The sequence below is a fragment of the Zalophus californianus genome, chromosome 5 (assembly GCF_009762305.2).
Source record: "Zalophus californianus isolate mZalCal1 chromosome 5, mZalCal1.pri.v2, whole genome shotgun sequence".
Lineage (NCBI taxonomy): Eukaryota > Metazoa > Chordata > Mammalia > Carnivora > Otariidae > Zalophus > Zalophus californianus.
Window position 1 is genome coordinate 47,177,854 of NC_045599.1, and position 15,159 is coordinate 47,193,012.

General features: G+C 40.9%; 1 long non-coding RNA gene across 1 annotated transcript in view; it reads left to right on the plus strand.

The window, feature by feature from the left end:
• The first annotated feature begins 788 nt into the window (after nt 1-788).
• LOC113929567 overlaps nt 789-15,159 on the plus strand; it is a 120,135-nt gene continuing 105,764 nt past the window's right edge. Inside the window, exon 1 of the long non-coding RNA XR_003522242.1 lies at nt 789-959. This is a non-coding gene — a long non-coding RNA (uncharacterized LOC113929567). The remainder of the gene's footprint in view (nt 960-15,159) is intronic.

Below are 15,159 nucleotides of genomic sequence, written 5' to 3' on the forward strand. Positions count from 1 at the left end.
TAGTTTGTGCTAAAATGAAAATAAACAACAACCCCCCCACCAAACCTCCATACTGCCTAGGATTACATAGAACAAATACAAATGTACTTGTTGATTGGTTGATTAATAGCACATGCTAAATTATTAGAATCACTAGTTAATTAATTTAAAAAGATTTAAATGAACCCTTTGTTTCATGCCAGGGATGGTTTTAGGCTCCCTGGATATATCACTGAACAAAGTGAAGATCTTTGTCCTCACAGAGGGAGACAGGCAATATACATAAACATAAAAAATAACCAAGAATAGGTAGTATGTTAGGAGATAGTAAGTACAGTGGAAAAATTAAAAAACAGTACAGCCTGCTAGAGAAGATGGGGGTGGGTGGGTGCTGGGATGGTGGACAGCAGGTTGTGACAATAAAAAAGATGACTAGGGAAGGTCTTCTTGGGAAGATGACATTTGAGCAAAAAACATGAAGAAAGTGAGGGAGTTGAGCAGACTAACATATGCGGGAAGAGTTTTCCAAGCCATTTGAACAGCCACTGCAGTGCTGTAAGACAGGGGTATATTCAAGGAGCAGCAAGGAACCCACTGACTGGAACAAAGTGGGTGAGGGCCAGAGTAGCAGAAAAAGAAGTCTGTGAAGTAAGGGGAGGGACCTGCAGGTCATTGTGAACATCAGAACTTTCACTCTGAGTACCTGGGGAGATTTGCAGAGTTTTGAGCAGCATTGTGACATGATCTGACTTCAGTTTTAGAATGAAAGGGGCAAGTGTGGAGGTAGGTAAACCAGTCAGGGAGCCATGGTAGTAATGTAGTAGAGAAATATGGCAGCTCAGCCTGGGTGATGGCAGGTGGTGAGGTGTATCAGACTCTGGGCATGTTCTGAAGGTTTCTGTAGCTGCTTAACAACAAAGTTTAGCATATATTTCATCACCAAAGTGGGCAGGAGGTAAAGAGTAAGAAAGCATCTTCAGGTAGGTGTTTGTGGGCAGCAACTGAGACTAGCTCCTAAAAATGAGAACAGAGTGACTGCTTGGGGAAGGGGTAACTGAAGAGATAGGCCCAAAGCGAAAGTTTATTTGTTAAATAAACTGTGGGCAACTCTTTCTCTGACGTGTTGTACTTTTCAGGGTAAAACTTTTGATGAACACTTGGCGGAGAAAAGATGTGCAGCCGGACAGCAGTTATCTATCTTTTCCTTTTGGGGGGAAATACGCAAGTAAATATAATACTTTTTAACTTGATTTTTTTTGAGATTTTTGTTTATTTCAGAGAGAGAGAGATAGAGAGAGTGTGAGCGCACGCACGTGAGTGGGGGTGGGACAGAGGGAGAAGCAGATTCCCTGCTGAGCAAGGAGTCCAACATAGGGCTCCATCCCAGGACGCCTAGATCATGACCTGAGCTGAAGGCAGACACTTAACTGACTGAACCACCCAGGCGCCCCTTAACTTCCTTGATTTTTTTTTGAAATTTTATTATGTTATGTTAATCACCATACGTACATCATTAGTTTTTGATGTAGTGTTCCATGATTTATTGTTTGCGTTTAACACACAGTGCTCCATTTAATACGTGCCCTCTTTAATACCCGTTACCAGGCTAACCCATCCCCCCACCCCCCTCCCCTCTAGAACCCTCAGTTTGTTTCTCAGAGTCCATAGTCTCTCATGGTTTGTCTCCCCCTCCGATATCCCCCCCTTCATTTTTCCCTTCCTACTATCTTCTTTTTTTTAAACATATAATGTATTATTTGTTTCAGAGGTACAGGTCTGTGATTCAACAGTCTTACACAATTCACAGCAATCACCATAGCACATACCCTCCCCAATGTCTATCACCCAGCCACCCCCTGCCTCCCACCCCCCACCACTCCAGCAACCTTCAGTTTGTTTCCTGAGATTAAGAATTCCTCATATCAGTGAGATCATAAGATACATGTCTTTCTCTGATTGACTTATTTCACTCAGCATAATACCCTCCAGTTCCATACACGTCTTTGCAAATGGTAAGATTTCATTCCTTTTGATGGCTGCATAATATTTCATTGTGTATATATACCACAACTTCTTTATCCATTCATCTGTTGATGGACATCTTGCCTCTTTCCATAGTTTGGCTATTGTGGACATTGCTGCTATAAACATTGGGGTGCAATTACCCCTTTGGATCCCTACATTTGTAACTTTGGGGTAAATACCCAGTAGTGCAATTGCTGGATCATATGGTAGCTCTATTTTCAACTGTTTGAGGAACCTCCATACCGTTTTCCAGAGTGATTGCACCAACTTGCATTCCCACCAACAGTGTAGGAGGGTTCCCCTTTCTCCGCATCCCCGCCAACATCTGTCATTTCCTGACTTGTTAATTTTAGCCATTCTGACGGGTGTGAGGTGGTATCTCATTGAGGTTTTGATTTGGATTTCCCTGATGCCGAGCGATGTTGAGCACTTTTTCATGTGTCTGTTGGCCATTTGGATGTCTTCTTTGGAAAAATGTCTGTTTAAGTCTTCTGCCTATTTCTTGATTGGATTATTTGTTCTTTGGGTGTTGAGTTTGATAAGTTCTTTATAGACTTTGGATACTAGCCCTTTATCTGATATGTCATTTGCAAATATCTTCTCCCATTCTGTTGGTTGTCTTTTGGTTTTGTGGACTGTTTCTTTTGCTGTGCAAAAGCTTTTTATCTTGATGAAATCCCAATAGTTCATTTTTGCCCTCGCTTCCCTTGCCTTTGGCGGTGTTTCTAGGAAGAAGTTGCTGCAGCTGAGTTCGAAGAGGTTGCTGCCTGTGTTCTCCTTTAGGATTTTGATAGACTCCTGTCTCACATTGAGGTCTTTCAACCATTTTGAGTCTATTTTTGTGTGTGGTGTAAGGAAATGGTCCAGTTTCATTCTCCTGCATGTGGCTGTCCAATGGTGTTGGGAAAACTGGACAGCCACTTACTTGATTTTTAAATGGGTGAATGGCATCTAGGTAATCTAAGGTTTCCCAAATTTAAGCAGTTCAATGAACAATGATTTTTTTTTAAACTTCCATTTGAATATTCAAGTTTTAGAATTAGAATTTGAAATTCAAAATGGCTAGTGTTGATTTTTGTTTGGAAAATGGAAATATGGGTAGTATATTGTTCAGTCTACAACATTATAATATGACATAATTTATATGTTGATTTTATTGAAAAGTTTAACAGTGATTTCTTGGTATAGTACTGAAAAACTGAAGGTTGGATTTGGCACTGTTCACCAGTGGATGCTTTCATTTTCAAGGCTGAATTGTTGCATTAAAATAAGATGTATAACAGAAATAGTTACCTATCCTAGTAATTTTTGCATCAAGAGGCACTGTTAGGAAAGTATTTGTTGTGAGGAGATACAAACTACACTTAAAGAAAAATTCATCCATTTTACATCCATTTATTGCATGAGGGTCTACCAGATGCCAAGGTCTAGGCATGAGGGATCCATCAGAGAGCAAAATAACATTTCTGCCTCATGGAACTGACATTTCAGGGAAGGAGACAAGAAAACATTTTTTTTATAATGCCAGACAGTAAATTAAATGTGCAGTAAAATAAAGCATGCAAATACATGGAGAGTATACAGTGGAGAGGGTGCTCAAGGAAGGGGGTGCACTAAAACAGAGGCCTGAATGAAGTAGAGCTGTGAGCCACGCAGATGTCCAGGACATAAGCATCCTGGGAATAGGGAACGCCAAGGGCAAAGTGCTGCGTTGGAGGGTTATACCTCTCAGTGATAAACCCAAGGTCTGCCTGCCACTGCATGTGGGACCATAGTTCCGGTCTACTGCTTGCGTCAGACAGACAGCTGCACGTTCCTTGCGGAGCACAGGTGGCTGTTGGGATGGCTGGTGACTCTGCTTCCGGGCAGGTGCTCTTGGACTCAAAAATATTGGTCTCCTCTGTGACTGGCCGCCCTCTGCTCTGTCATCACTTTTTGATGGCATCTCTTTTAAATGAATCTGTCTGCTCACAATGATGATTGTTTTAGGTCCTCAACTATTCATACCTAAACTGTAACCCAGCGTATTTATTTTCAATCCTCTGGCCTTCCAAGGGATTGTAAGGAAGGTCATTCTGTTTTTCTAGTTGGTCTTCTAGAGCCATGAAGAACAAACTTGTGCTTTTTTTTTAAAAAAAAAGTTGTTTGTTTTTTAAACAGGGCAATTCAAGTGTTTGGAGGGGACAGCTCTTGTATAATGCCTATTGGTATTGTGTTTTCCAGCCTGAGTCATAAGACCTGCTGAGTCTCAGCGTGAAAGGGTGAAATCTCCCACAATCTGAAAATTGTGCTTCCTTGATAGGAACACTATACTTTTCATTGCTAAAGCCAAAACTTGCATCATATTTTTTATCTGTAGCCTCTTGCTAATTCATATGTAGATTGGAAGCAAATAAGGCTCAATCTTGCTCAAAAGATAGGTTAAATTCAGATTGTGCCATACATTAGTTATGTGTCTTTAGGCAAATTACACTTAACCTCTCAGAGCCTAAATTTTCTTAACATATTCTAATTTATTTCTTAGTTAGTTGTCATACATAAAAAAGTATGAGAGTTTTAGGAGGTATTGAGTAATGTTAGCTCCTTTCTAGTTATACCGGAGTCCATTCTTTAGGGTCAAGTTCTCCTGTCATTTAGTGTCTGAAAAGAAAAAAGCTAAAGTCAATCCGACTCTCTCATTATGTATGTACTGCCCACTGACCTGGAGAAGCTAGACCTGGCACACCATAGACCCTCACTAAATGCATATTCTTTGAATGATTTTATGGGATTTTATCTCAGGGAGGAAAGGTTGATTACTGTAGGTTGGCCTCTGAGACCCATGGGTGGGCGATCTCTTAGTCTGCAGAGTTGGCTTTGTCTGCTTATTGTTCTCACAGTTATGAAGGATTGGCAAGATGATCAAATGTCATAGTAAATTAGAAATAAAAGGTTGCTGCTTGCACGGCTGTTAAGTCAGCCTGGCCGCTGAGAGCCATTTAGTGCCTTGGAATGGGTAATTTGTTAAATGACACATAAGAAAGTTGGAAGAATTAATGTTCCTCTCCAAAGAGCAATTTTACTCCTTTTTTTTTTTAAATTCATTCAACCTAAATATTTATTCAGAGCTTTGGGTTCCTATAAGAGAGAAGCTATAAAAAAACAATACAATCATCTTCTCTTTACTTTCTTATTTAGAACCATAAGACCTGAGGAAGAAACATAATATGCAGAATGGATACTGGCACACCTAGAGGAGTTTCTGTAGATAATAGAAGCTTGCCAAACTGAATATGAGAAATCAGAGATGACATGTACACCATTGGGAGTATCTGAATTTGCATAGAACTTTGTCAGATGCGTGACAGTTAAACCTGTTGCACTTTTTGTAATCAAGAGCAATAAGTATGGCTGCCAGGGTGAATTTTAGTGCTGGTTCCCTGAAAGACTGGAATTCTTCCAGGTGGGTGGGGTGTAGTTTCTAACATGAGGTGTAGAGTCCTTCCCATCAGAAAGAGAGTTCTTGTATCTTTGCATCTCTTCTCACCCACACCAGTGTAGAATGTCTACGTTGGATCATCTGAGAACATTCAGTTGACAAAGAGCCTGAAGAGGAAGAATCTGTGGGTTTTTGCAGGCTTCTCAGACCTGTCCAGACTCTTTGGCTACAAGAAAAGTATTAGTACAAATCACAAAAGCTTGCAACCAAAATAATTCAGCAATAAGACGCCCAGTGACTGAAACAAATTTGGGCAACTTAAAAGGGCAAACTTTTCAATTAATACAGAGTAAAGCCTCCTTAACTCATTAGGAATTGGTCAGGCTTGTGAGACTCTAGTGAATATACATGAAGGGCAATACTCTGAGATCCAAAGTGAGGTTCAAGGCAAATTACATGAGATATAGTATATTTACCACTGTGGTTATTGAACCAACCCAGCATACAATGCTCACCCATTCAGCTGTTTCAATGTTTTGCCAGCCTGCATTGACAATCTTGTCCATGAGGTCATGAAAGAATAATCTGTGAAGCTTTGCCATCAAATGGATTTTTTCCCCAGGGGAGTCCAGTTTTCACTTCTCTTTTATTGGCATCAGTCCTTAGTCTAATAATGGCCTCAGGTAATAAGTGGGGTTTACAAGGACCATGCTCCTTGACCTAGAGGTCCTCAGGCACCATTATAGTGACCATTTATTTTGATCCTCGAACTAGATACATGGTCTAGTGACTGAGGGTCATATGGTTATTTGGTTTTCCTGGAATAAACCTACCCTGGATGCACTGCCTGGACACCATTGGCTTGGGTAAGCCAAGAGTGCTGGCTATCTTCAACATTTCAGTGAGTGCATGCTGCTGATTACATCAAGATAGACCAGTGGGCACCTAACCAATCTCTCCCCATGGAATGTTTGTCATCCCTATCCTCCCTTTCTTCTTCAGTTCCAGGCTGCATGGATGAAGAGCAAGCAGGGCAGAGCTAATTCTGCTCATCTTGGGCTTATCCACGTGCCAAATCCTGGCTTCTCGGACACATCCCTCTGATTGTTCCAACTCCTTTATCGTTTCCAATTTGGCATCTCTTTAATGAATATCTATTTGGAAACAACCAGAAAGTACACACAAGCCTTGAGTCAAGGTTTGTCAACTTTGGTGTGGTGATTGATGGAGGAAGGAACACTATCAGAAGGGGAGCGTTGAGGAGTGAGAGTAGCTGACGGTAGGTAGGAGGCGACTCTGCAGGTGGGAGAGTGGGGCTGAGTTTTTAGGTGGTGGCATTGGTGGCCATCGACAGCTTCTTTTGGGACAGGCCTCATACTGTAGTCAGACACCATGTCTTTTTTAGAAGGGTGGCAGCTCTTGACTCATTCTAAATTACAGGCATCCCTGATTTTTATGCCAAAAGACACTTTCTCCAGTATGCAGCAGGAAGGCCAGATGGCCCTGTCACTGCTAATCAGTGGCTCACGGGCCCTGGAGAGCATGCTGAGGACTCTGGCTTTAGCTAATTAACACAAGCTCCAACTCAGAAGCAAGAATTAAGCAATCAACTCCTTTTTCTAATTCTTAAACATTTTGGAAAGGTGCCCATGATTAGCTTGGTCTGAAAAGCCTCAAAATAGAGAAAAAAAAAAAAAAAAAAAAAAACAAACCCCAACACTTGGGCTAAGCAAGAAATGAAAGGAAAACTCCCCTTATGAGCTTGGAAAGAGAGCTTAAATGAGATACCTAATTAGGGCACAATCAATAAAACCAGATAGAGTCAAATCCATAGTACTTTTTTGTAGGGGGAATGTTTATTTCTACTGATAGAGATTGTGTTAGGTTTTAAGAGCTAGGTGGAATCTGATAGTCTATGATTAAGTTGCACCTTAATATTTGATACAATATTTGAGGAAAAGAAAAGCACTATTATTCAATTGCATCTTTTTTTAAAAAAGATTTCTTTATTTTTTAGAGAGAGAGAGCGCGTGTGAGTGGGAGGAGGAGCAGAGGGAGAGGGAGAGAATCTTAAACAGACTCCCTGCTGAGTGTGAAGCCTGACATGGGACTCGATCTCATGACCCTGAGATCATGACCTGAGCTGAAATCAAGAGTCAGACGCTTAACTGAGTCACCTAAGCACCCCTTTTTAAATGATGTAAATATGATTTTTTAAAAAAATTATTGAGAGCTTCATAAAGACATTTTTCCTTTCCCTACCATCCTTTTTATGTGTATTATTTTTACGTACACAGCATCTAATAGAGTGATTGGCACATAGTGAATACCTAAAAATGTCTGTTGAGAAGAATGAATGGCAGATTTGGAACACAACTCTGTGGTGTTATTGCTGTTGCCTGGCTATTGCATGGGAAACTATCAAGCTGTTTATTAGTTTGTTTGCTAAACAAATAATTGTTGGTCTCTTACTATGGGCCTGTGTCATAGGTTCTAGGGATATAGCAGTGAATAAAACAGACAAAATTTCCTGTCTTCTGGTAGCTGACAGGCTACTATCTTCAGTTAGCATGAATCTTTAAATTTGTGAAGATGATTGATATTGATATGACATTTCTTCTACTATGATATCTTTCTTCCAATTGGATAGTAATATGATGATTAAGCACAAAAACATACCAACAACATTTTAGACTCACAACCAAGGGAGTGCAGCTTCCTCATTTTCTTGTTGTCTTGCTCTACTCCCATTACTCTACCCATAGGGTGGAGCCCTTTGCAAAAGGGAGTGGCTTCTGCTTCCCAGATCGGTGTTCCTTTCAGGCATGAGGCCTGTAGGTAGAGAGCAGTGAGACAATGTGGATCTGTAACCTCTGCTGGCTTGGAGGGAGTCAGTTGGAGAGAAAAAATAGGTTTGCAATATCCAAAGGTCTCTTGGGAGTGCATGCTCAAACTCACTCTTGTTTTATACATAACTCTAATCCTTTCCTTTATCATGCAGCCTTTGTCAACAGCATAACTTTCTGACAAAATGCTCCAAGGCTTTTTCTTAGAGTGGTGCAAACTCTAGGCTTGTGCTGTCAAATATTGTCACCACTAGCTGCATATAGTTATTGACACTTGAAATGTGTTTAGTGTGATCGAGGAATGGAATTTTAAATTTTGGATTTTAATGAATTTAAACTGACAATTCAGTTTTGGAAATTTTTGTGAATATTTGGAACAATATGGTATTCTGGGAATCTATTTTTTCAACTGTTAATTTTATGAAATCTAAATACATGAGTATTTAGTGTCCGAATTAAGATGCCTTGTGTGGGTAAAATACAGACTAGATTTCAAAGACTTAGTACAGAAAAGGTAAATTACCTCATAAATAACTTAAAAACTATTGATTTCATATTTCAATGATGATACTTTAGATAAATTCAATGACAGAAAATATCTTAAAAATAAATTTCTCTCTTTTTTCTTTTTAAACATGTATCAGAAAATATAAAACCACATATGTGGTTTGCATTATATTTTTCTTAGAGTGACTCTCGACGAAGTGTTTCTTCTCTACCATTTATTTGATATTTCCTCATTGTAAAGTAGTTACTATAAGATGCGGGTGACTGAAGTCACTACCCCGGGGGAGCCAGGAGTGGCCTGCCTGGTGTCAATCTCACTGAGGTGTGAACTCTGCTTTGTTAAGCTCCCAGCAAGGTCTTCCTCATCTTCCCAGTCAAAAGAATTCTGTTGGCTGTCTCTCTTTCCTCTCCTTTCCATTCTTCTCCCTCTATTCTTTCTAGCTCTACTGACTTGCACTTTCTTCCTAAATAATTTTTTTTTTAAAGATCTTACCCATTCGCTTGAGAGAGACAGAGAGAGCACAAGTGGTGGGGAGGGGCAGAGGGAGAAGGAGAAGCAGACTCCCTGCTGAGCAGGGAGCCCAACATGGGACTTGATCTCAGGACTCCAGGATTCCAGGGCCCCAGGATCATGACCTGAGCTGAAGGCAGATGCTCAACTGACTGAGCCACCCAGGTACCCCTCCCTAAATACTTTAGCTCATATTATTTCAGCTGCCTAACTTTGACATCTTTTCCCCTTCCTATGTATCATAGATTTCTCCTTTGAAATCTTCCCCGGATCAATGCAGACTATGTGTTGATAAGTTTCTACTTGTTTGATAAGCAAAACATGCATTCAGTCATACTAGTTTGCCAGATCTGCCATAACCAAATACCACAGACTGGATGGCTTAAAAAACAGTTTATTGTTGCACAACAGTTAATTTTTTCAGAGTCCTTCAGATCAGAAGTCCAAGATCAAGGTGTTGCTAGGATTTATGATACTTTTCTCCTTGGCTAGCAGGTGGCTGCCTTCTTTCTGTGTCTTCATGTGACCTCTCCGTGGTGGTCATGTGAATTTCCTCTTCTTAGAAGGACACTAGTCAGTGTGGATTAGAGCTCACCTAATGGGCTTATTTTAACTTAATCATTGCTTTAAAGGCCCTCTCCAAATATAGTTATATTAGGTATTGAAGGTTAGGACTTCAACATATGAATTTGGGAGGGGACAAATTTAGCCTCTAACATATTTCAATTATATTATATTATACTAAGTTATTTTTAAAAAGTGAAAAGAAATAAGCTAGGACTTGACATTGAACTATGGCACTTAGCATTAGGATTTTATTTGATCAAAGATGGTTTCTGCTCATCCTCATTTTTAACTCAGAGAACCAAATGGTTTGACTCAGAGATGAAATAAATGGACAGTATTTTATTAAAAGGTTGAGGAAATGTGCCTTAGAAACAACTAGAATAAGTAGTTTGGCAAGGAATGGGACCCCACCTCTCAGGTCAAGCTCTCAGCAAATCTGAAAGCAAGACATTTTCTAGAATTATTTTCAGCTAAGTAGTGAGATGGTTTAGAGCAGTTACTTTTACTGGAAGGATCCTGTCAGTTATAAAGTGCAGAGCGTTTATTAGGGGTCCACATGAAAATAAGTGTTGAAAGAAGATCTCAATTACTCAAACAGTCTATTTTGAGAATGAAAATGTAAACATCAAAGCAAATTACTTGTTGGTAATTTCCTTTCCTGCTTTGGTCATTAGCCAGCATTATTCATAATTTATTTGTGAGTGAGTCTGTGTGTATAGATATTTGTTGCCCTTCATCTGTTTAAAGTGACAATTTAAATGAGACTGCTAGTTGTATGTCTTTACAGTAAAAAGATTTATTTTTATTTCTTGGAAAACGTACCCAATTTCAGTTAAGGCTCTTCAATTCTGAGTTGGATATGTGGTTCATTCTGCAGATTTGAACCAAAGGTACTGGTTTGCTTTGCCAAGTGTTTGTACTAGAGAGGCCAGTCATTTCACCTTAGTTCCTACACTCCTTCTTAAAAGACAGTCTGTGCCCCCACATCCTGGTGAGTGGGCCGTAGATCAAGTAATTGCTGTCCCCACTCTCCCATAAGAGAAAATTGGGTCAGGGATGGACAAAATAAATGAATCAGAGTCTTCTCCCTGGAAATTAGGAACTGGACTCAGAGATTGTAATCTCTGCGGATATCTGAGCTGAAGAAGGACAGAGGGAGATGGGGAGAGCGAAGAAACAGGCAGAGCTGAAAGACCATGTGGTTCCTGAAAGATGAGTAACTTGTTTCTAACTTCCTATTCCCCATACTGGTTTTCTGGAAGCTTGGTTTTACTTTCTGGGCTTGGGATTTATTAGATATTTCTTCATCCAGCCAGTAATGCCTCTTGTTTACTTAGGATGACTTGCCCTTTCTAACAGATTTCATAAAGGTAATTAAAGCAATAAATAGTTTCGCCAAGAGCGTACGCTCCTGTGTGTGTATCAACTGTAGAATTTTTGGTACTTAAAGTTGAGTTCAGAGGACTGATGTTTGCATTGAGTTATCCTTTTCAGGATGTGTGAGTGATAAATAAAACCATTAATGACCATTAAATCAATAAACAGACACATGTTGGTTATTATTTACTACCCACTGTGTGCTGGATGCTATGATCATATTTCAGATGCACTACATTCCTCCATCTCAACAAAACCAGGCGAGGTCAGTGCCATGATGATCTCCACTGCAGAGGTGAGGGAATGGAGGAAAAGCCTGTGTTCTCCCTGCTCCCTTCCTGTTGAACATGGCCCCTGGTGATTATTGTCTCCTGGTAGTCACACCCTTACATAGAATCAGGGCTAGTCTGTGTGACCAATATACTATAACAGAAGCGGGACGATAACTTCTGAGATGAGGTCATAAAGTGAATTGCAGTGTTTATCATGTTCTCTTGGGTTGCTTGCTCTGGGGGAAGCCAGTCGCCGTATTGTGAGGATGCTCACATTGCTCTGTGAAGAGGCTCCCATAGAAAAACTGAGGCCTCCCACCAACAGCCAGGACCAGCTCATTAGCCATACCAGTTAGCCTCTTTGGAAGTAGAGCCTCCATTTCCAGGAAAGCTTTGCGATGACTCCGGCTGCAGCCGACACCTGACTGTGATGTGATGTCCAGGGGGCCCTGAGCTGGAAATGCCCAGTCAAGCTGCTCCTGGATTCCTGGCCCGTTGGAACTGTGAGGAACAATAAATGTTTAGTGTTATTTTAAGCCTTTAGGTTTTGGACTCATCTGTTGTACTGTAGTAGGCAAATAATATAGTTTGTAGTTTGTAAACTTGATTGCAACTTTTTTGTGGGTAAAAAAATGTGGCCACCTCTGTCCTTTGTTTCTCATTTCATTTGAAGCTCAGCACCTGGTACATGCTTATTCAAGGGAATTCATAAGCATGGCTTTGGAAAATGCAGCTGAATAAGAGAGTGAGGGGTTGTCAAGTTTAGCCACCAGTTAACATGGTACTGCTCTGGGGCTGGTTATGTATTATGTGAAAATAGGTACAGACAAAACACCTTTTCATTTCTGAGGATCCAAGGAAGGTGTTGAATGATAGTAATTAAAAACGTACATGAAGTTAATGAAACTGCAAAGGAATGTCTAGAAATGCCCTGATTACTAAGTGAAAAGGAGCCTATATTTTGCCTGATTGCGATAAGCGATTCCCTGATTATGGGAAAGCCTGGGTGAAAGCAAACTTCTCACCCACCAGAGAAGGGGAGAGGGGGATTCAGCTGACAGGGTGTGAGCAGCAGATTCAAATAATTCTAATTTTGGTCCAAATGGTAGACTCTTCAGAAGACAAGCTGGATCTTTACTTCCCATCATTTATTAAAATAAATTTTACACATTGGCCAAATTCTTAGATAAGAATGCGATCTCCAGATAAGGAAGAACTTTCTCAAACTAACGACTCAATGGGAGAAGAATACTGATTTGAATAATAAAAATTTAAACTCTGTAAACTGAAAGCAAACGAAAAGACGAAGGGGAGAAGTATTTTTAGCACGTATCATAGAGGGTTACTATTCTTATAATAAGAGGCTTTACAAATCATAAGAGATTCTGAAGAACACTTAACACCACAAAAACTACAGAAAACCAATCGTACTTTTAAGAAATAAAAAAAAGTTATTTTTGTTAAAGAGTTATAAAACATTACTTGAAAATTATTTTAGCCAAGACAATTATGCTGTGGTAAGGTATGTTAGTAAATTTGATTAATTTTTGCGGTGAAATATTTATATTTAAGTCGCTCTTAAGTTTATTTACATGCATTTTACAATTAAATGTTTGACTTATCATAGAGCTTATCAGAGAGCATCTATCTGGTGCCATTGATTCTAACTCCCTCAGGAACACCTTTCCATGTTTCCTCCTTTGTGTGACAGTGCCATCCTGCCACAGGACCCATACCCTAGATGCTGTCATCCCCTGTGGTTGTCGAAAAGAAATCAAAGATCCAGGTGAGGGCTATGCTGGGGTTTCCGAGTGGATATCAGACAAACTTGTTCTGATCTTGTTCAAGTCTCTCAAGTTGCCCAAGAAAGAAGCCAGCCTTTCCACGATAAACCACATGACCTTGGGGGGACATCTGGGCTAACCAGGGCCTTCCCAGGAGTCAGGACAGAGACAGGTGAGCTTGTGTGGAAGTCTAAACTGATTCCGGATAATTAACTGACAAATTCCTCCTGAAGCTGGTTCACCAGTAGCAGGTGTTGCCCAGGGGCCAGACATGGGTCAGTATTGCAGGGACCTGGAGTCTTGCATCTTTCTAGTTCCCATGCCCTGTTTGGTACTAACCATGCACTCCCCATCAGAACACCACTTCAAACACAGGCTCTCAAGGTTTCTGAAAGTTGAAGGCAGAAGTTGATTTTCTTCCCTGCAGCAGGTTCCTCACCATCATAGCTGCTTCGTGTTGGAAGGCATGTGCATGAAGGGGGACGTCAGGCAGTGTGGCGAGAGAGGGTGGGACACTTGAGCCCCAGGAGCCCCGGGATGAGTCAGCTGAGCTTGGGCTTCCATGCCTCTGAGTCTTGGCTTGGTCGCATTTCCCTCCGGCTGACGTGTCCTCTGGAGCATTCTATGGAAACCACCAGGTGGAACAAAGTCCTTGGGAAATGTCTCTTTAACTGTGAATGTTTATAGTTGATAGGAAAAGCAGCTGTGAGAAAGCAGAATAAGGACTATTAACTCCCGTGCCCATCCCAAGCACTGGGGACCACGCTGGTGTCTGCTGGGGCTGGGGCCCTAATGTGCAGTGCTGAGGAAAGAGAAGGAAAATAGAAAGGCAGTGGCAGTGGGATAGAATCCCTCTGACTCTGAGGGCTTCTGTGCTTAATGAAGAACTTACTGAATTGGCTTCTGAGTCTCAGGATGGAGAGATGGAGGGAGATATGAAGACCCGGGCCACATTTACACAGAATTGCTTAGCACTTCCCCTGCCCTACTTGAACCATCATTTTATGAGGAATAGGTGATGCTCAGGGATTGAGGAAAGGGCAGAGCCAGCTATAGGATGCTCTTTTGGGGCCTTGGAGACTGTAGGAATTTACTGTCTGGTTGAGTCTCTGTCTTGCTCTCTGTCCTCCTGTGCCTGTTTATTTCCTTCAACCTGTTTCATTTCCTTTAATATAAGATCCTTGTTTTCTACCCTATCTATGAAAGCCTTAAGAAATCTAAAATTAGGGACACCTGGATGGCTCAGTAGGTTGAGCGGCTCTTTGTTTCCGCTTGGGTCATGATCTTAGGGCCATGAGATGGAGCCCTGTTGGGTCTGTGCTCATGGGGAGTCTGTTTGACACACACTCTCTCTCCCTCTGTCCCTCCCCCTGCTTGCATGCATGTGCTCTCTCAAATAAATAAAATATTTAAAAAAAATAAAAAAAACTGAATCTGAAAAGCAAAATGAGTCTTCAATACTTGAGAAAAAGTTGGTTGATGTGAGAAATATTCACTGAAATGGGTGTGCTAAGGGCTGCACAAATTGCAAACATTAAACAATTCTGGTTTTATGGCCAGAAACTTCCAGTGGAACATAGAGATCTCTAGCGAATGGTGAGTGCCAGAAGAGGGCACCACTGCGCTGCTCCGGGAGCATAAGGAAAGGCTGTGGCTGGGAACCTGGGTAGGCTTCATGGAAGAGGTGGGGAATTGACTTGGGCTTGTCAACTGGAAATATGGGGAGTTAACCTTCTGTGATAGGTCATCCTTCGTTATGAGGTGATTTCCTCTTCTGGCAGTGAGGTCGAATCTAGAATTTAAAGCCATAGTAAATGCTCTTTTTTTTTTTTTAAGATTTTCTTTTTAAGTAAACTCCTACACCTAACATGGA